This window comes from Enhydra lutris, unplaced genomic scaffold, assembly GCF_002288905.1.
Source record: "Enhydra lutris kenyoni isolate GAN:26980312 unplaced genomic scaffold, ASM228890v2 scaffoldscaffold24, whole genome shotgun sequence".
NCBI lineage: Eukaryota > Metazoa > Chordata > Mammalia > Carnivora > Mustelidae > Enhydra > Enhydra lutris.
The window spans coordinates 10,604,116-10,624,711 of record NW_019154108.1 but is presented as its reverse complement, the minus strand read 5'-3'; the positions used below and the strand labels follow the sequence as shown (position 1 = coordinate 10,624,711).

Sequence of the window (20,596 nt, the reverse complement as noted above, 5' to 3'; positions counted from 1 at the left end):
TAGGTGGATACATCTAATGGCAAATGGCTCTTCATTTCTTAAACACGGGGTTAATGTGGTTTGATTTCAGAACCAAATCACGGATATCCTGTAAGATCCTTAACGGGGCAGTTTCTCAAATCTCGCCAGGGACAAGAAGCTTGCAAATTAGGAGTTTATCTCATCCCAATCCCATCTTGTTTCATTTACTCTTCTCCTACCCCCTTAAGCCCCCATGTTGCATCTCCTCTCCCTCATATCAGGGAGATCATATGATAGTTGTCTTTCTCCGATTGACTTATTTCGCTAAGCATGATACCCTCTAGTTCCATCCACGTCGTCGCAAATGGCAAGATTTCATTTCTTTTGATGGCTGCATAGTATTCCATTGTGTATATATACCACCTCTTCTTTATCCATTCGTCTGTTGATGGACATCTAGGTTCTTTCCATAGTTTGGCTATTGTAGACATTGCTGCTATAAACATTCGGGTGCACGTGCCCCTTCGGATCACTACGTTTGTATCTTTAGGGTAAATACCCAGCAGTGCAATTGCTGGGTCATAGGGTAGTTCTATTTTCAGCATTTGAGGAACCTCCATGCTGTTTTCCAGAGTGGTTGCACCAGCTTGCATTCCCACCAACAGTGTAGGAGGGTTCCCCTTTCTCCGCATCCTCGCCAGCATCTGTCATTTCCTGACTTGTTAATTTTAGCCATTCTGACTGGTGTGAGGTGGTATCTCATTGTGGTTTTGATTTGTATTTCCCTGATGCCGAGTGATGTGGAGCACTTTTTCATGTGTCTGTTGGCCATCTGGATGTCTTCTTTGCAGAAATGTCTGTTCATGTCCTCTGCCCATTTCTTGATTGGATTATTTGTTCTTTGGGTGTTGAGTTTGCTAAGTTCTTTATAGATTTTGGACACTAGCCCTTTATCTGATATGTCATTTGCAAATATCTTCTCCCATTCTGTCAGTTGTCTTTTGGTTTTGTTAACTGTTTCCTTAAAACAAAGTATTATTATTAAGACTTGAAATAGCGAGATGGAAAGAATGGGACAGACCTTCACCCTTGGTCTCCATGGTCCCAGCATGTGGGACACGCACGGCGCACAGGGCTCCCACCTGCAGACATGCTGTTCCCTCGGCTGGAGACACGTGTGCAGAAACATGCTTGTCACGGGTTACGGTGCACACAGACCTCCTAACGAGGCTCAAACACACTCCTGTTTCTCCCCAGAGGAGTATAAGCTGCGGTTGTCAAAATTGGCAAGATTTACATCTGCAGAGACTGACCTTAACAAAAATGCAGTGATCGATCTTACGTTAAACAAACAACTATTTCATTAGGAGAACGGGCAGCTCTCTCTGTGGCCTGTCATCAGTGGGGTTTGAGAAACATTGGGGCTCTCAAGAACCAGCTTAAATAATATGAAATTGCTGGTATTAGCCATTTTTGAACTTTGAAATGTATTTACCTCGGAGTTCTACACAAAGGTACTGGAATTTTAGAAACAGGTCTTTTAAATTTTGGTTGCACTTTGTTCAAAACAAGTTGTAAGTCTGTCATCAGGTGCTCAACAGGTGAAATATAAAAATCTCAGCCTCAAGGTAAACCATAAGAGACTCTTAATCCTAGGAAACAAGCTGAGGGTTGTTGGAGGGGCTGGGTGGGTGGCTGGGGTCACTGGGAGACAGACGTTAAGGAGGGCATGTGAGAATGAGCCCTGGGTTTTCTCTGTAACTGATGAATCACTGACCTCGACCTCTGAAACCAGTAATACACTATGTATTAATCAAATTGAATTTAAATATAAAAAATTTTAAAAAATAAATTCCTTTAAATAAAATGAAGAAACCCTCAGCCTCAGAAGCCTGTAATGAATTGCAATTATTAAATGAAAGGAAACTTGTGAACAGGCAGGACCCTGAATGCTTCCCTGCTAGAGCAAGGACTGAACTACATGAATATTGGGCCGTAAGAAATGGCACGGATTGAAACATAGAGTTTCAGATGTTCACACACATGTGTACACACAGACATAAACATGTAGGTAAGTGAAGAAGCAAAACACTGTAGCCCTAAGATAATACTAGAAAAATATATAGTCTTAAGAAAGACACTATCGCGGTAAACCTGGATGGCTCAGTCATTAAGCGTCTGCCTTTGGCTCAGCTCATGATCCCAGCATCCTGGAATCGAGCCCCGCATCTGGATCCCTGCTCAGTGGGAAGCCTGCTTCTCCCTCTCCCAATCCCCCTCCTGTGCTCACTCTCTTGCTGTGTTTCTCTCTGTCACATAAATAAATAGAATCATAAAAAAATAAAAATAAAGACAGCATCGGGGCATCTGGATGTCTCAGTCGGTTGAGTGTCTAGCTCTTGATTTTGGCTCAGGTCAGGATCTCAGGGTTGTGAGATAGAGCCCCACTTCAGGCTCTCTGTTGGGCGTGGAGCCTGCTTGAGATGCTCTCCCTCCCTCTCTCCCCACCTCGTGTAGGTGCTTTCTTTCTCAGTCTCTCAAAAAAAAAAAAAAAAAAAGCACAAAGGTGGATTGTGAATAACTATTCTGCTTTGCTTTATTTGAATGTTCTGAAAAATGATATAAAGAGATTTAAATTTTTTTACTTTGGTGCACATGGATTTTTTTTGGTCAGAAAATATTTTAATTTTGAAGGTAATTTTAAATATATCTATTTTATAAGTCCACTAACAGAAACGGATTTGTCAGAAAATATTTCAGAAAGTTAATAATATCAACTAATGCTTTTACTCTGAAAAGTGTCCCAGTTTGGACAGTAATTATAGGGCTCCCTTGCTGATAATTTAGAACACAGAGAATGTGTAATGGAATATAATGTATAATGGAATATAGAAAAGGATCAAAAACAGCAACAGGGTAATCTAGGTACCTAAGAAGAACTTCTTATCGAGTACAATGAAACACTGTGAAGAAGACATTTTCATAAATCTCATTCAGAACTTCGCTGAGCTTGTCAGAGTAAAGAACTGTCAGGCTAAAAGAAAGAAATGAAGTTGGGAATTTGCCAGAACTGAGGAAAACATGGAAGTTTGCTATGACCCTGAAGGTATTTGCCAAACCAGGTAATACTCAGCTTAGTTTAATATGGCTTCAAAGGGCGTGCAAAACTGAAGACATAGCCGAGAGCCTGCCCAACGTGAGGACTGTAAAAGGAAGACCCCGTTCGGGAACACCTGCTCCCCTCACTATATAAGCCGTGTCTGTCTTGAAGTACGGCTCTAAGTAGAAAAGAAATTGTCCCGAGAATTTGGAACCACAGGCTGGGTTCACACAAGTCGGCAGTTTGAATTCTTGGTATCTGGGGGGTCCAAAATAGTTCAAGCTGGGAATATAACAGAGAGTGTCCTCAGCTGGTGGTGATCCCGGGCACCGAGCAGAAGTAAACACAAATGCTAAAGTAAACCATCTTTATCCTCAGCCTTGAAGAATTCTCACACACAAAAAAAGTGAATGCAAATGAATCGCCCCGGGGCAGAAACACACACAGACAAATAAGGCACCATGAGAAAGACCCAGCAGAAACAAGAGATGGCCGAACGAGCCGTTGAAACACAGATTACAAGTGAACAACAAAAAGTTGATTAACATGCTTCAGGAAATGAAGATGTTTAAAGAAACAAAATAAGCAAGAAATTCATCGGAGATGACCAATTTCTGCTTCTGGCCGTGCTGGGGGAAAAAAAAGAAAACAACAGAACTAGATCTACCCTCCAGCCTTAAAAACCAGGAAACCAGACAAAATATTAGCACGAAAATGGGTTTGGGATACTGGGCAAGAACAGCAGAGAGAAGTCATCTTTGAGAGGAGAACAAACCATGGGAGGCCTCGCAAACTCCCCAGCTCACCACCCAGACAGGCCACACGACCGAGAAGGACGCCCTGACGGAGCCAGGCAGTCACGCTACTGAGACAGGGAGACAAAATTCAGAATTTGGGGAGACCAAGGCAGCCATAGTTTGCAGGCAAAATAAAAGAAAAAGGAGAGAGCTGGAGAGAGAGAGAGAGACAGAGAAAGCATGCATTCCACGTCTGTTCAAGCAGACAGAGCGGGAAGATCTGCTAATATATGGGGTTTGGGATGGAACCCTCAGAAGGGGCTAATAACAACAACGGCAGCAACAATAACAATAATAATAATGCTAGAGTCCTCTAACGGTGGCTCCCACTAGCCCTCGGTGCTCTGTACCTGTCCTAGCAAAGCAAGCCCCAGAAGGAATGAACAGAATTCAAATAACTCAGCTGTGGACATTAGTCCCATGGCTCAAACGGCAAAGAGAATAAAAACTAGAAACTAGGTTGACTTCGTGATAGTGAAAACAATCGTCATTATAAAAACTTGAGGATACAGACAAAGCAGTTCCTAGTGGGTAATGTACAGCATGGAGGGCTTATATTACAGAGCAAGAAAGAAAAAAAATTAAGCCAAGTAGCCATCTTAAGATGGAGATAAAAATAGAATGGCAAAGCAAACCAAAAGAAAGCAGAAGGAAGGAGATAGTGAAGCACAAAAAGGCATTCGAGGGAAAACGGCATGCCATAGAGAACTCACAGAGCCCGATGGGGCTGCGACCATGTGGTATCGGCATGGGGAGAGAGCCCAGAGACAGACCCCCCCGCATTTTTGGACACCCGGTATATGACCAAAGGAGCCTTGCAGATCTGTGGGAATTTGACAAATTCGGCAAAATAGTAGGAGCCAGAGTTTACAAAGAATTCCTGCAAACTGATGAACACAAAGAAAAGCAGCTCCACAGAAAACCGAGCAAAAGATGTGAATGAGAGGACAGGGACAGAGAGTACTAAGCAACAAGCATGAGAAGATACCCAACCGTAAGGAATTAAAATTACTCTGATATGGCATTACTCTGATATGACACCCACCCGACAGCCACACGCTTTTCAATCAGACAACGCAAGCATTGATGAGGTTGGGAAGAGTGATAACGCTCCCGCGGGCCAGACCGTCCTTAGACAGGACCATTCTAACCTGAGCTGAGACATGACCCCATCACAGAGCCGGAGAAGCGAGAGCTGCAGAGGACCTCGGTGTTGTTGCTGGTGTGGAATTAAAGGAAGGCCTCGGGGTCTGTCAGCCGTGGAGGGGGGAGGCGGGGAGGGCCGCGTGAGGGGCAGGCTTAAGTGGAGAGGCAGCAGTGGGACACAGGCACCAAACTTCGCTTGTGATTCTGTCCCTTACTGGCTCCACGAGCAGGGGTAAGTCAAGTGTGGCCGCAGAGCTTTCTTCTGACTTCCGCAGGCCCCAGGCTGCTGTGACAAAGGACACTTGGAATGAACTTCCTTTGGCCAATTTCCAGTGGTGGCCCCATGGGGTTGAGGTGAAGATTAAAAAAGCAATTGCGTTGGCTCCACTGTGGGGTCTTCCAAGTTGTCGTTCTAGTGAGTAAAATCGTTGTATGAGAAATGCCTTTGGGGGTTCTAGTTGGGACAGTCGTGACTGGAAGCCGGTGTCTTCCCAGCCAGCCCCCACCATGTAAGGAATTGAGTTTCAGGACCTTATGCTTGGGAGCCTCTGGCTCAACTCGCTTTCTACTCAAATCTATACGGCATGGGGCTTGGTTGGGGGGGATCCTGCTTCACGTGCTCAAACCCTGAGAGAACAGATTGAAATGCACTAGAAACCACTTTCTCGTGGTGGGTCCTGGGGCTGGCCATGGGGTCAGCCACATCTGTTTCCTCTGGATTCCGCAGAGACGCACCCAGCCCTCTGGAATCGGGCTGTGGCACGCGGAGAGATGCTTGACCTCCGTCTCTAATGGGTTCCTACACGTTCGCGTCTACTCTTTGCTCCCGGGAGGAGTGAGACAGAGGACAGTGGGTTTAACATGGGGATGGCCCGAGATAAAAGTCCAGTCCCCCCGGGTAGTGAATGCAGGGAACATACCCTCAGCGCATCGGGGAAGTGGGCTGTGTTCGTGAGAACCCAAAGATTATGAGGCCGGCAGGGAGTCGCAGCTCACTGGTACCACAAGGACACACAGCTGAGCTCTGAGGTCATAGTCAAGTTCTGCGCCTGAGCTCCTCATGGGTTGGGGTCTATACAGGACTCTGAAAGGCCTGATAATGACCCTGAAAGAGACCTGAGAGATCGTGGTCACATTCTCGCAGCGGTTCATGGAGCACCAGATGCCTTCCTCTGTGCTACTCGCAACAGGCCGGAACCTTCTCCTCCTTGTCCAGATGGAGCCGGAGCATCCTTAAGTCACAGAGGCAGCCGGGGCAGAGCGAGTCCTGAGCCCAGGTCCCGTCTGGTCTAACTCTGTGCCCTGGGGAATGGTGCGGTGAATGGAAGGGCGAGTTTTGAGCCCCAGTACCTGAGTTCTAATCCTGGCTTCCCAGTTACTGTAGCTGTGACAGCTGGTGATTTGCTAGGCCTTTCTGTGTCTCGCCATCTTCATCTCTAGAAAGGGAAGGACAACAGCCTCTACCTCTAGGGTTCTTGTGAAGGTGAAAAGAGAACGTCTGTACCGTGTAGATGGGACGTGTGCTCAGCAAATACTCAAAGTGGTGGCTCTGGTGCTCATTGCTGCTGCACAACACCCATGGTTCCAAGACCCAGTGACACGGTCCTTACATGGGTCCTTGAACAGAAGACTTAATGACGAGAGGGTGATTTGGACTCCTTCCAGAAGGCTTTTAGGGAAAAAAATCACATCGTTCTTGGCATTTACAAATTATAGGCTCAAATAAATGACTCCGGTGAGGAGAGCCTTTGGCTTTTGGAAAGGTCAAATTGTATGGTTGTTATTTTTTATTCATTTTTTAAAGATTTATTTACTTGAGAGTGAGCGAGCGAGCAAGCAAGCACAGGGGGAGGGGCAGAGAGAATCTCAAGCAGAGTTTGTGCTGAGCGCCGACCCCAACGCGGGGCTCGATCTCACAATCATGAGATCACGACCTCAGCCAAAACCGAGACTCAGATGTTCAACGGATTGTACCATCCAGGTGCCCCAAAGTGTATGGTTTTTAAAGATGCCGTTCTCCTTTTGCAAAGGAAATTGTCAAGAAGAGTCTCATTATTCTAGTAAGAAATCGAGTGGGGAGGTTTGCTTTTTCAGAATTTTTAAAAAAAGATTTTATTTATTGATTTGACAGAAAGAGATCACAAGTAGGCAGAGAGGCAAGGGAAGCAGGCTTCCTGCTGAGCAGAGAGCCCGATGCAGAGCTTGATCCCAGGACCCTGGGATCATCACATGAGCCAAAGGCAGAGGCTTTAAGCCACTGAGCCACCCAGGCGCCCTGTGCTTTTTCAGAGTTTGATTGTCAAGGGCTCTGGGCTGTGGGTCTGTCCATTCCTTACGGTGATAGAGGTGAGTCAATGAACCAGAAATGGGAAGGGCCCACAGGCACTTTCCTGGGCTTTATACAAGAGAGACTGTCCTCTCAGCCACTGTAGGAGGTTGATCCTGATGAACAATAAAGCCCCACCCACGCTGTGAGGCAGGCCACCAAAAGTTGAAGGCAGATGTCTGACTTACAGCTCCTGCTGAAAAAGGAGCATTCCTCTATAGACTCTACCCAAAACCTCTTAGAAGTAATGCATCCAGTAAAGCTGCAGGATATAAAATAAACCTACAGAAATTGGTTGTTTTTCTATACACTAAGAATGAAGTAAGAGAAAGAAAGTTTAAGAAAAAAAAATTCCATTTACACCTGCTCCAAAAGAATCAAATACCTTTTGATTGATACAAAGATCTATACTCTGAAAACGATAAAACACTGATAAAAGAAACTAAAGGCGACACAAATGGAAAGACATTCCATGCTCATGGGTTAGAGGAATCAAAATTGTGAACATGTCCAAACTAGCCAAAGCAATCTATAGATTCCGTGCCATCCCTATCAAAATACCAATGGCATTTTTCACCGAACTACAACAAATAATCCTAAAATTTTTATGGACCCACAGAAGATTCTAGGTGAAGCAACCTTGATAAGGAAGACTAAAGCTGGAGGCGTCAGAATCTCAGATTTCAAGCTATACTACAAAGCAGGAGTCATCAAAGCAGTAGGGAACAGGCACAAAAACAGACACACATATCAGTGGAACAGAACAGACTGCCCAGAAGTCAACCCAGGATTATAAGTTCAATTAGTCTACTACAAAGCTGGCAGGAATATACAACAGGGAAAAGACGATCTCTTCGACAAATGGTGTTGGGAACACTGGACAGCTATTTGCAAAAGAATGAAACTGGACCATGTTCTTACACCGCGCACAAATATAAACTCAAAATGGATTAAAGACCTCAATGTGAGACCCAAAACCATAAATCTTCTAGAAGAAAACACAGGCCGTGATCTTTTTTATATCAGCCATAGAAACATTCTTCTAGTTATGTCTCTTCAAGCAAAGAAAACAATAGCAAAAACAAACTATTGGGACTGTACCAAAATAAAAAGCTTTTGCACAGCAAGGGAAACCATCAACAAAATGAAAGACAACCTACTCAACAGGAGGAGATATTTGCAAATGACATAGCCAATGAGGAATTAATATCCAAAATACATAAAGAACTTAGTTCAACATGAAAAAAAATCCCAATAATGTGATCAAAAATAGGCAGGGGACCAAACTAAACATTTTTTTTTTCCAGAACAGACATCCAGACGGCCAGCAGACATGTGAAAAGATGCTCAACATCACTCATTATCAGGACATGCAAATCACAACCACAGTGAGATGCCACCTTCCTCCTGCCAGAATGGCTAGAATCGAGACAAGAAACCACAAGTGTTGGCAGGGATGCGGAGAAAGGGAAAGCCCCGTGCCCTGTTGGTAGGAATGTGAACTGGACCAGTCGCTGTGGAAAATAGTACGGAGGTTCCTGAGAGTTGAGTTGAGAGTGGAAATACCGTATATTCCAATAATTCCACTACTGGGTATCTACCCAAAGGAGAAAAAATTATTTCAGAAAGATACATGTATCCCTATGTTTATGGCGGCATTATTTACAACAGCCAAGATACAGAAGCAGCCCAGTGTCCACAGATAGATGAATGGATACAGAAGAGGTCGTGTACACACACAATGGAATATTACTCAGCCAGGAAAAGAAAGAAATCTTGCCATTGGCAACAACATGGATGGACCGAGAGAGCATTATGCTAAGGGAAAGAAGTCCAACAGAGAGAGATAAAGGCCACAGGATTTCATTTATATGTAGAAACTGAAAAGCCAAAGAACCCACAGCAGAAATGGGCTCACAAATAGAGAGAACATATTGATGATCACTGGGGTGGGGGATGGGCAAAACAGGGGCGGGGAGTGGGAGATACAGGGTTCCAGTTATGGAAAGAATGAGTCATGGAGATGAAAGGCACAGCATAGAGGACACAGTAGATGGTAGTGAAATAGCGTTGTACGGGGACAGACAGCAGCTACACTTGTGGCAAACCCAGCACAACATACAGACTTGTCGAGTCACTATGCTCTACGCCTGAAACTGATGTAATACTGTGCATCGACTACATTTCAATTAAAAAGGGGGGGGGAGGTTCCAATCAGGTTGATTTACTGCAAATTAGTGCAAAAATAAGGAACCTGGAAATTAAAGACTATCAGTATCTTGATGTGCTCATATGATAGGAGAGATCAGTATGTAAACAAATAATTAAAATATAACATCAGTGCCTATAATATAATACCTTCAGAATGCCATAGGGGCTTATAGGAGGGAAACAACTTTCCTGGAACAAAGAGGCAGGAAGGAGGAAAGGAGATCCGACAAGGCTTTAAAAAGGAGATAATATTGGAGGTAAGCCTTGAAGAATAAGCAGGAAGGGCTGCAAGGATTTTTAATATTAAAAAATTGATTAATGTAATTTACCATATTAAAGGATTAAAGGCAGAAAACCACACGATCACCTCATTAGATGCAGAAATGGATTAGACAAAAATTCAACAACCAATTTTCCAAAATCTCTTGGAAATCCATCAAGAGAAGAACCAATACTCTGTGATATCCTCTGACAGCGGAAAAATCATCCATCAAAGAAAATTAATAAGCTATAGCTCCACACATCAATATGGATGTCAGAAATGAAATATTGGTTGAAAAAAGGAAGTTCGAGAAGAGCCAAGGAAACAGTATGATTCCATTTATGTAAAGTTCAAAATCAAACAGAACCAAACAGTATATATTGTGTTGGACGCAAATTTAGGTGGTAAAAGTGTAAGGCAAGCGAGGGGACAATACACACAAAATTCAGCATGGCGGTCACCTCCGGGAAAGGTGGGAGGGCTATGGGGTCCTGGAATAACACACGGACCTTCTAAATATTCTATTTCCTAACCTGGGCGGTGGGCCCCCGGGTGTCTGATTTGTTGGTCTGTAGACTGGGCAGATGTGTTTCTACATCTGTGTATACGGCAGATTTCACAATGAAAACTTGTAGGAGAAATAAACAGAAAGTCAGTAACTGAAGAAGGGGATCCAGGATCGTATGGAATTATAGCACGTTCTTGGGAACCAGTCACTGGAAGAATGAATGAATGAACGAACAAACAAACAAGGACATCTGTAGGCAGAAAAAGTAGCGTGTACACAGCCTTGAGGCCAAGAGACAGCGTGGGGGTTCGGGAACCTGGAGGTAGTTTCCATGGTTGGAAAGGTGGGTGTGGTCCAAAGGACGAAAAGCTTCACGGACCATAAAAGGGTTTGAACTCTGGGCGCCTGGGTGGCTCAGTCATTAAGCATCTGCCTTCAGCTCAGGTTATGATCCCGGGGTCCTGGGATCGAGCCCCACATCGTGTTCCCTGCTCAGCGGGGAGCTTGCTTCTCCCTCTCCCACTGCTTGTGTTCCTTCTCTCTCTCTGTGTCTCTGTCAAATAAGTAAATGAATAAAATCTTAAAAAAAAAAAAAAAAGGTCTGAATTCCACCCTGCAGCCTCCAAGAAGCCACTGTAGGATTTGTAGAAGGGGGTGACATCAGCAGGTGCATGGAGCGCTGTGACACTGCCTTCGCCAGAGAGCATCCTCAGACAGAAGCAGCGTATGGCCCTTGCCCCGAGCGAAGGGTAGTGAACTTTGTTCCCAAAACGTCATGCAAGTGCTCTCCACACTCTCGAAAACACCTATAGAGTTTGGTCCTCGGTGCCGGGGGGCCGTGTGCAGAGACGGCCAGGTGCCGGGGAGCGGGAAGCCAGACGCAGTGGGAAGGGCCTGACGCAGGCTTCAAGGGCACACACACGTGTAACCCTTGGAAAAAACCAGCACTTGGACAAAGAACTAGGAAATGTATGCTTACAAACCCCAAACCAAGAACCACCACTGCCACCCCTCCCCACTACAGTTTGTCCCGATCTCGCTGCTAGGGAGCAGGATAAGAGAAAATCCAAACAAAAATGAAGAGCCACGCTGGGTGCCCCCCCACAAGAGGACTGAGTATTGTCAGGTCTCCTAAAGTTGACTATCCTTCCAATTATTAACAGATTTACTCCGACCTCTGATTCTCTCTGGTTCTCTCTTTGGTAGACCCAAATGAAACTCAGCTCTGTGTTAGTTAAAGAATTACTGGTACATTAGACGATCTGATACAACTTAACTGCTCTGCAAATGTAACTATGTGAAAATTGTTCAATTACACATGAGCTAAATTATCACCTCATTTGCATGGACAAAAAAAAAAATCTATTAATGCTCAGTTGAGCCTGAACCAGTTGTGAAACAGGTGAGAATTTATGGTCGGATACTCTGATTGAAGCTCCATTAACGTTCAAGACAGTTTCTTAATGAATTAAACCCCAACTCATTTGTATGCTCCGTCCCTTCTAATGCCTAATTGTGCCTAAATCTGGCCACCCTTGAGCGATCACGGGCGCCCAGGGGCATCTCAGGCTCTCTGTGCACTGGCCCCGAATGACCCAGTTTGGCTGTTTTCTTCCAGCAGCAGCACGACTGGAGAGACGATCATTAGTTATCATTAAAGGTAACAATTAGCGGCGGACTCGAGTCCTGCGTTTGGCTGGGCAGTAGATCGTGATTTGTGTCGGGCAGGATCGACATCACTGCGGCCGAGGCCAGCGTGCCGCCAATGGCTCAGGGGTTTGAGGACGGGCTGTGGGACACTTGACAAAAAGCTGGCATGTGCAGGAACGAGATAGCGGTGTAGACGAGCCCAGGGCTTTCAGAGTCACCCCGTCTACCCAGACAACCTTCGCTCCAGCCCTTCTGATTCCCTCCGCCTTACTCAGGCCCTTCTTCCCCCAGTGGGGGGTGAGCACTGGGCGCTCACATGTTACGGCGTGTGGGACCGGCTAAGTGGGCATCGGCGTCTCTGCTAGAGCGTGACTTGTCCCAGAGGGGAGAGCCTCTGTGTTATTTGCTGCATCCCCAGGGCCCTGCATATTGTCGGGGTCCGATAAATATTTTTGAATGAGTGAGGGAAGGACTGCATGGGTAGAAGGACTCGCGGATACTCTGCTGACTATATTCCAAACTGCTTCTTAGGTGCTCGGTAGCCTCTGTCTGGTTTAGAACAGAAACAGTCCCGGAAAACCGCTAGCCAGGTCCTTCGGGTCAGAATCCACCTTCCTGGGCAGAGCAGAGCTGAGCCCGTGACGAATGGAGGTCAAGTCTATGGATCCCTTGGGCTCGGAAGTGTACGGTGAAATCTGCATCATTAAGCTTCGTCTTGGAAATCTCTTTGGAAGAAAACTCTTCCCTTGGGGGGACCCAACACGGCCAAGTTTCGTTCCAGTGTTGGGACACATCATGGTTCCAACCAAAGCAGCAAAAGGACTTGCCTTCTATTTAAGGACCATCTCACCTGAAAAGTCTCGGTCTTTAAAGATTTGAATCCCACCCTGGTCAGTGGGATGTTCAGATACAACCGAGGGCACAGCTGCCTCTGACCCCCAATGCCCGCTCGCCCTCAGGCTCAAGGGACTGGACGAGGGAAGTTGTAGGCAGAGACGTTCCAGTGCTTAAGCCGTTACATCTCTCTCGGTGCAGAGTCCACAGGGCTGGATTCTCTCAAATTAAATGTCCTATCTGGCGGCAGTCTTCCCCATAGAGTCCTCCCCATTGCCCCCCTCCCCCACAGACTCTCGTTGAATCAACTTATGAGCTTCCCATTTTAACAAAAGGTTAATTACGATCCATTTGGCCTTTCAAAATCGAGGAAGACAGGATGATCCCTCGAAGGGCCCGTCAATGGAAGAATGGAGAAAATGTTACACGCACTCCCACCCACGCTCTCTCGCTGTCACACACACGTGCATATAAATATAATGGAACATTATTTGGCCATTAAAAAGTTATGTCCTGTCACTTGTGACAACATGGCTGCCCTCGAGGGCGTGACACTACAAGAAAGAGGTCAGAGAAAGACAAATACTGTAGGATCGTAATTACATGTGGAATTTAGAAACCCTGGTTTCCTCTGGTTGCCAGAGGAGGGGGAGCAGGGGGGTGGGGGATGGGCGAAGGGGACCCACACCAGGGCTCACAGCTCAGCATCGGCTGCCCAGCCCGTGTTGCAGACCAGCTCGTACACACCACGGGCATGTGACCACAGAGTTCCTTGGGAGCCACGCCTGAAGAAACTTCCCAAATTCCAGCTGATGGATTGACTGCCTTATCGGCCAGCTGTGGAAACCCCCACAGCTGCTCTTATTAGCCGGGTGTCGGAGGCAGCTCGTTATCCCGGGCCCTGACAGCCGGCTGTCACTGCCCCCCCCCCGCCCCCCCGCCCAGGCCCTCCCTTCCTTGCCTTTCTCGTCCCCAGCAAAACTTCGAGACGCAGGCTGGGTGATAACCTCTCCTATTCTGACAGGAATCTTTTCACCCAGAAATGCCTCCACGCACCTTCTAGAAATTTCCACCTCCTCGAAACTAGAGAGGGCCGGAAAGTCTGTCTCGTCGGCTGGCCGTGCCCAGCAGGGAACCCGGTCACCCTTTTCCTGCTGGAGCCCCCCACCCAGTGAGGCAGGTGAGGGGCTGAGGTGGGGGGTCTCGGGGGCCCTGCAGCCCGAGAGAGCATCGCGGAACGTGCAGCTTCTCCCATCAGTGGGCCGGTGGAAAGGCCCCGCACACTGTCGGGCCGGAGCACAGAAATTAAGAAATCAAGAAAGACAAAATTAAGAAAGACAGAGGCCCTATGACACTTCACAGGGATGGCAGTGGCCGGAATACGAGTCCCACTGAGCGCCATTTAAGGAGGTCAACCCAAGCCCTGTTCTCCAACCTTCTACCTCGGGGTCTGCGTGCAGATGCTGAGTGAGGAGGGTTTCACTCAGTCCCACACCCTTAGCTGGTATTTCTTTCTTTCTTTTTTTTTAATAAAGATTTTATTTATTTATTTGACACAGAGAGCAAGATCACAAGCAGGCAGAGAGGCAGGCAGAGAGAGAGGGGGAAGCGGGCTCCCAACTGAGCAGAGAGCCTGATGCGGGGCTTGATCTCAGGACCCTAGAAATACGACTGAGCCACCCAGGTGCCCCTGGTACTTCTGATTCAGGTTCAATGGCGTGGGTGCCCTTCCCTCCTCCACCCTCCCCATCCCACTTTGCCCACCGCCACGAGGTTCTGGGAGTCCGCCTGCCCCCCGCCCCCGCCCCGAGGCCATCCCCAAGACAAGGAAGCGTGGACGCTGCCGCCCTGCCCGCACCGCTGGCCCCAGCCGGGCCACCCCCTTGGAGCTTCGCCTTCACTTCCCACCATCTTGGCGCATCGGCTCCTGCCGCCAGCCCTGACTGAGCGTGTCCCGGACACCGAGTGAGGAAGCAGCGTGGCACGGGGCGGGGGCAGCGAAGCAGGCTGTCACCCACCAGCTGTGCCAACGTGGCCAAGCCACTCGTCCCTCCTGTCTCCGGCTTCCCAGCTGCGGCTCGAGCGTGCTCAGTTGGGCCTGTGCCATGAGGCTGTACCTGGGCTGAGCGATGCCGGTTGAGCATCTGGAGCGGTTTCTGAGGCACAGTCGGAGGACAGGGACAACGAACCGTCATCCTCATGCTCCCAGGATGAAATGAGCCGAAGTCAGGGCTCATTCACGCCCCAGACTAACTACCCAGGACATTGCCGGAGAACCAGAAAACAAGTATTGGAAACGACACGCTGCTTCTCCCTGCGACCCGGCAAGTCCACATTTCGGAACCTCTGCCCCCTTGGAAAGATTGAAGAAAATGTTCTCGCCTTTCTATCTGCCCTTTTATTCGCTTCCTTGCATGGCACAAGAAAGGTCTGCCCAGCGAGGCTGGGCAGCTCCAGCCCAACGCTGTCTGTCTGTCCGTCTGTCTCTCTCTCCCTGCAACTCACACGTTCTCTCCTGCACATCAGCCACGGAGCGGCCTGGGCACCTGACCGCCCTGCTGGCCCGATTCTGCCCGTGGGTGGGTCCTGGCATCTGGTCTGTGGAGGGACAGGGGACCTCCCTGCACTCTGCCAGGATTAAGCAGATAGACTGTTCTAGCTCCCAGTTGTACTCTTGTAACTATTTGCCAACTGGTTCAGAATCTGCAGGGAAGAGGGTTTTGTTCATAATCTCCGGGACCGAACGGAAAGGAAGGAAACTGCTGGAAGAGCCAAGTAGGAAACGAGGACGTCTCCATTTCTACCCAGTCCTCCGAGCACATGGTCCATCATCTAGTGGGGGTGAGCCACAGACGAGGGGGGAAACTGGCCCGAACAGAGTTTGTGAGCCAAGGCAGTAGAGAAAGGACTGATGCTTGAACCCGGGGTTCGTGACCCAGCCGATTCCCAGACAGCCTCGTTTCTCCCCGAGTGACCTGTGTGACTCTATTTACTGGGAGTGGTGGCTAAACTCTTAAGAAAATAATATCAATCTCTGGAAATACCCATAATTGAATATGAAGATACCACTGGCCAGGGAAGTAAATGGAGCTAGGAGGGAAGAACAAAAGAAAGAATGTTCAAATCTCATAAAACAAAACAAAACAAAACAAGGGAGAGGAGGGGGGTCTACGTCCTGGTGATTTTTCCGGACCTGCTTTCTCTGCATCCTAACAGTCATTAAAATGTATAAAAATGAGTATTTTTCAAGCAGCAATCTAAGAATTACCATTGCTGTGGTTGCCTGGCAACCCGAGACTTTAGTTATTTTATTTCTAAACAGGGAATGCTATAAACTGGTATCCGGAGTTCGTGCAAATAGTTCTAAATTGATGTTCTCCCTGTAAATCAGGAGGAGATAATATGGCATTAATGTACATTTAAAGGTTGCTAAATATGCGTGTCTCTCTCACACACGCACGCACACGCTCACGGGAAGATTCTTACCAAGTTTCTGTTCTGTGCTATCATCAGTAAACCTGGAGAACTATTATTCCTTTACATTTTTTTCCTGGAAAATACCTGTAATTTCATACTAGGTGTAAATAATATACATCTGGACAAGCCTATCATCTCCTGCATGAACCGGGGAAATAATTTTGCAGGTAATACTGATCTATAACGCCCTTCCTGAGTTTCACAGACACTGAGTGGGTCTCCGGTTTAGGGAAGCAGAAACTATGCAAGTGGCCACTGGGAGAAAACATTTCTCACGGCAAGGAAAGGGCAGGTCTGCCTTACACAGAGAAACAAGTCCTGGAAAGGCCTCCCGAGTTCAGGCCCGGGGCCACGGGTGCCACCCCTGTGTTCCACACCCCTCACCCCCGCCGGCAGTGAGAAGCAGCGTGGACATTCCGGGAAAGCTGCCTCGGCTTATGAAAAGTCATTTCTCCACAAGACACGGACTTGATTTGGAGTTTCCAGGGCTGCTCGCTGGCCTGAACGAGCTGCTCTGATCCAGGAATGTTCTTAATATGGCCTTGGTTCCCCACCCCACGAGGGCCTGAGGAGGAAAGGTGCTCCCATCCCACACCCTCATGGCGGGCTCCTTACTGCTTCTGTGGAGTAGAAGCCCCTCGACATGGCCCCCGTGATGGGGTTATCATGAGCTCCTACCTCCATCCCAACAGCCTGCCTCAGGCTTCCTGGTTGCCACCAACAGATTTGCCACTGAGAAGGGGAAAGCTCGGAAATGCCAGACAGGTCAGCGACTGACATGAATAAACAAGGAGCGGGTCTTGGTCGGAACCGCGGACCAAACCGTCGAAGCAGGGCATCGAGCATCCCGGCCTTCCGGGGGCTGCACGACAGAGACGGGTCTCAAGCCGCCTTGGGAAGAGAGTCTCAGACACAGCACGAACGAGTCTTGGAATGATCTTCTGTGACCTCTTGTTAAACGGAAACCAAGACATTATAAAATGTCTGGTTTTTGGAAACAGAGGACAAGCATCTTGTTGGCAAAACAAGCAAACAGGTCTTGTGGTCTGTTAAGGCAATTCTTTCTCCAAATGCAGTAACAGCTGTAAACGAAACTAGACGCTTCAGTATGGAGAGAAGGTCCCCTAAGGGTCTGTACCCCTGCTGGGACAACACCTAAAAGGGCCCCAAAATTCTCTATAGAGAGACTGGGTGGTGGTTAGAATGTCTGAGTCCTTGGAAAGACCATGGTCCTGCAGATCAGTCGGGACATGAGAGCACCGAGGGCAGAGCTAAGTTCCCACGGCCAGATCCTTGCAGTAACCCTTCCGGGGGCCAGATCCAGGGCTGTGTGTCTGCAATCCTGGGGTCTAGCATGGGAATTTGTTAATGCCTCAGCCTGTTTCTTTTCTCATCTATCAACTGGGGAAAACTATTACGTTGGTGCCCAGGAAGGGGCGGGCAGGCAGGAATGGCAAATCCCTGAAATGAGCAATAGAGGGGAGTCGGATGCTCCGGACCGCCACAGAGATCCCCAGACAGGACGTGCCCCAGAGCTGGAGAGTCACAGGTGCGGCCTGCTAGTGCAGACCTGAAGAGGGGGGCTGGGGCCCTTGGTGGTCTCCCAGCCTCCCCTGCAAGTTCCTGTGAACTCCTGTGATTTATCACGCTTGGATCGGCTGGCAAGTCTGTGGCCCGAGCCATGCCCACCCGATGGCTCCAAAGCCAAGATCATCTGCAAAGTCAAAACCACTCGGGGCACCCCTGAGGTGCCCACAGGAGTGCCTGCGATGGGTAATGACTGCAAACCCCCATTCTAGCTTGCTCACAAGGACAAACAGTCAGAGAGGATGAAGAAGAAAAATGAGAACAGGTCGCCTCCCCTCCGTGCTCATTTCACTTAATTTCCCAGAAGCAGACACCAGGGATGCCGGCTGCAAGCTCCGAACTGTCCAGGGTGACCGATGAAGGGGGGAGGGGGATTCTTTGGCTCTGGGAGGGGGGAGGGCAAGGCATGTGGAGTTTGGTTTCCCTGGTGTTTGCTGCACGTGAGCAAGAATGAGAGAAAGCTGCCAGGGCAGGAAACCTCCACCCTCCCTCCCGGAAAAGATGAGGTCTGACTGGTGAGAGGTGTTTAGTGTGCTAACAAAACGCAGCATAATGTGGCTTTAGAGCCTTGACTGAATTGATAAAGGACACCCGAGCCCTCCCGCCCTGCGCTAAGGGCCCCATGCTGGGCGCGTCCCCGGCAGCTCAGAGATCACGGGGCCTGATGAGGCTGGGAGGGGGGGGCAGGTTGGCTAAGTCGGCCCGGTGCTACAAGGTCTCCAAGCCCTGAAAACTGAGACAGTTTGATCCTGCCACCACCGGGCTTGGGGATCGGAGTAAATCTTTGCATTCTTTTCCCGGACCGTGAAAGGGGAGAGCTTCTAGATGGATGAATGCATCCGCGAAGGGGATGGACAGGCATCAAAGACCGGCTATGTGCGGAGCTGAGGGGCGAGCACAGCAAGGGCCTTTCAAGGCTCAAACACGAAGATGGGCACAAGGGACTGAGGGCTGCTGGGCGCGTCACTGGTAAACGAGTGTTCTGGGGAGGACGGCCAGGCCTCCATGTTTCCCGGCCCCGAGCAATGGGCAAGATCTCCAGGAGGGTCCTGACCGTGGCTCAAGTCTAGGTCTTGAGCAGACGCTGAGCGCTGGTTAAGTCTGTGCTGACTTCAGACATGCCAACAATGCAGTCATCACCCCACAGAGCCAGCATGGGAAGGAAGAAAGCTGGAGGTGAAGGAGACAGATGTCTGCCGGGGATGGTGAATGGAGGTGTCACACTCTATCACACTCTGTCAGCCCTCCCCAGGGAGCGGATGTCTGGTCTTTGGGACTAGCTGATGCCACATATGTTTCATGTAACTGTCCTTCAACTACTAATAAAAACAATTCTCGAGGTTTCCCTGGATGTTTACAATGAAATGCAACCAGAGCCCAAAGGAAGTTACTTTGTCTGCAGGAAGAGTCATTTCACGGGCTTCCTTTCATCCATTCCCTCCCTCCCAACCACCAGTTCAACAGATATTTACTGAAATCCTAAAAGCCTGTCACTCCACAGAAACAACGTGAGAGACCCAGAAGTAAAATATATAATCAGTGACCAAGAACGTGGTATTTTGAAATTTTTTTTTTTTTTTTTTTTTTTTTAACATTGTGACCTATTCTCACTTTAATAGGCATGTCTCCCTTTTTATGGACAGGGAGTCTGACTGAGGCCGGTATGCTTTCTTTCTAAGTCTGCAGCCCTGACAGGACCCGTCCAGATCTTTCTTTTTTTCCCCTCTTCCCTTCCTTCCTCCCTCGTAACAACACCTTGAGTTTTTTCAGCTGCAGAAATGATACCGAATAAAACTTTATAAACCTATAACTTGAAATTTTTTCCTCAGAGGAAAGGGTCCTTCCAAGGGCTGGGAAAACCATTTCTGGGTTTATCCCACCAGGTCTCCAAATTTCAGGAGCTGAGACGCATGGGATTACACCTGTCGCTTAAAGTGCTGGAGTTCGTGTGCAAATGGTCCTCCCGGTGAAGGAAGTCACAGCTCAGGCAGAGGGGAAGGAGAAGGCAAGGACTTGTCTGAATCTCGCTCAGTATAGGACAAATGGCCCGACTTAGCTTTTCCTCCCACTCAGCAGTGACTTAGATTTTGCCTGATTTTACAGATTAAAAAAAAAAAAAAAGACACCGTGTACCTTTGCTTCATCCTCGCGGCAACCCCACAGGTGTTCTTGCAACGACGTCGATGTGGGTAAGCCCATCCAGAGGATCATTACTCCTTGGCTCCACTGTTCTAAATTTTACAAAAAACCTTCCACCCTCCTACCATTCTGAGTCTCATATCCTTGTGATGCAGAGAAGAGACACAGCGGAAGCATCTGTTTTCGGTGCGTGACGGTTCGGGGAGCTCATGAGGGAACAGCTGAGCCTTGGCAAAGCCCCGAACAAGCAGGGAGCACCCAGCACCATCACCACGTTGTTCAGTGGCAGAGCTGAGCCGGGTGGTGGTGGTGGTGAGGGGTGGCCCTGGGCTGGGTCATTCGTGGGCACGGATGACATAGCCAGGCGTTGGCCATTCCAGACACAGGAGCAGCTCTAAATTCATCCTCTCGGAGCATAATGGAAAGAAAGAAGGGATCTTGGGGGTAAACATCTGCATGGGGACAGTGGGTGGCGGTGGCAAGTTTTAGGAGCTCTCCTACGTAGGGTTGCCAGATAAAATACTGGATTCCTAAATGTTCATGCAATACTGGGGACATACTTCCATTCAAAAAATTATTTGTTGCTTCTCTGAAATCC

General features: G+C 48.3%; 1 protein-coding gene across 1 annotated transcript in view; it reads right to left on the bottom strand.

Moving 5' to 3' along the window:
• Positions 1-20,596, bottom strand: part of LOC111150862 (kinesin family member 26B) — a 433,341-nt gene that overhangs the window by 30,308 nt on the left and 382,437 nt on the right. The window lies entirely within an intron of this gene.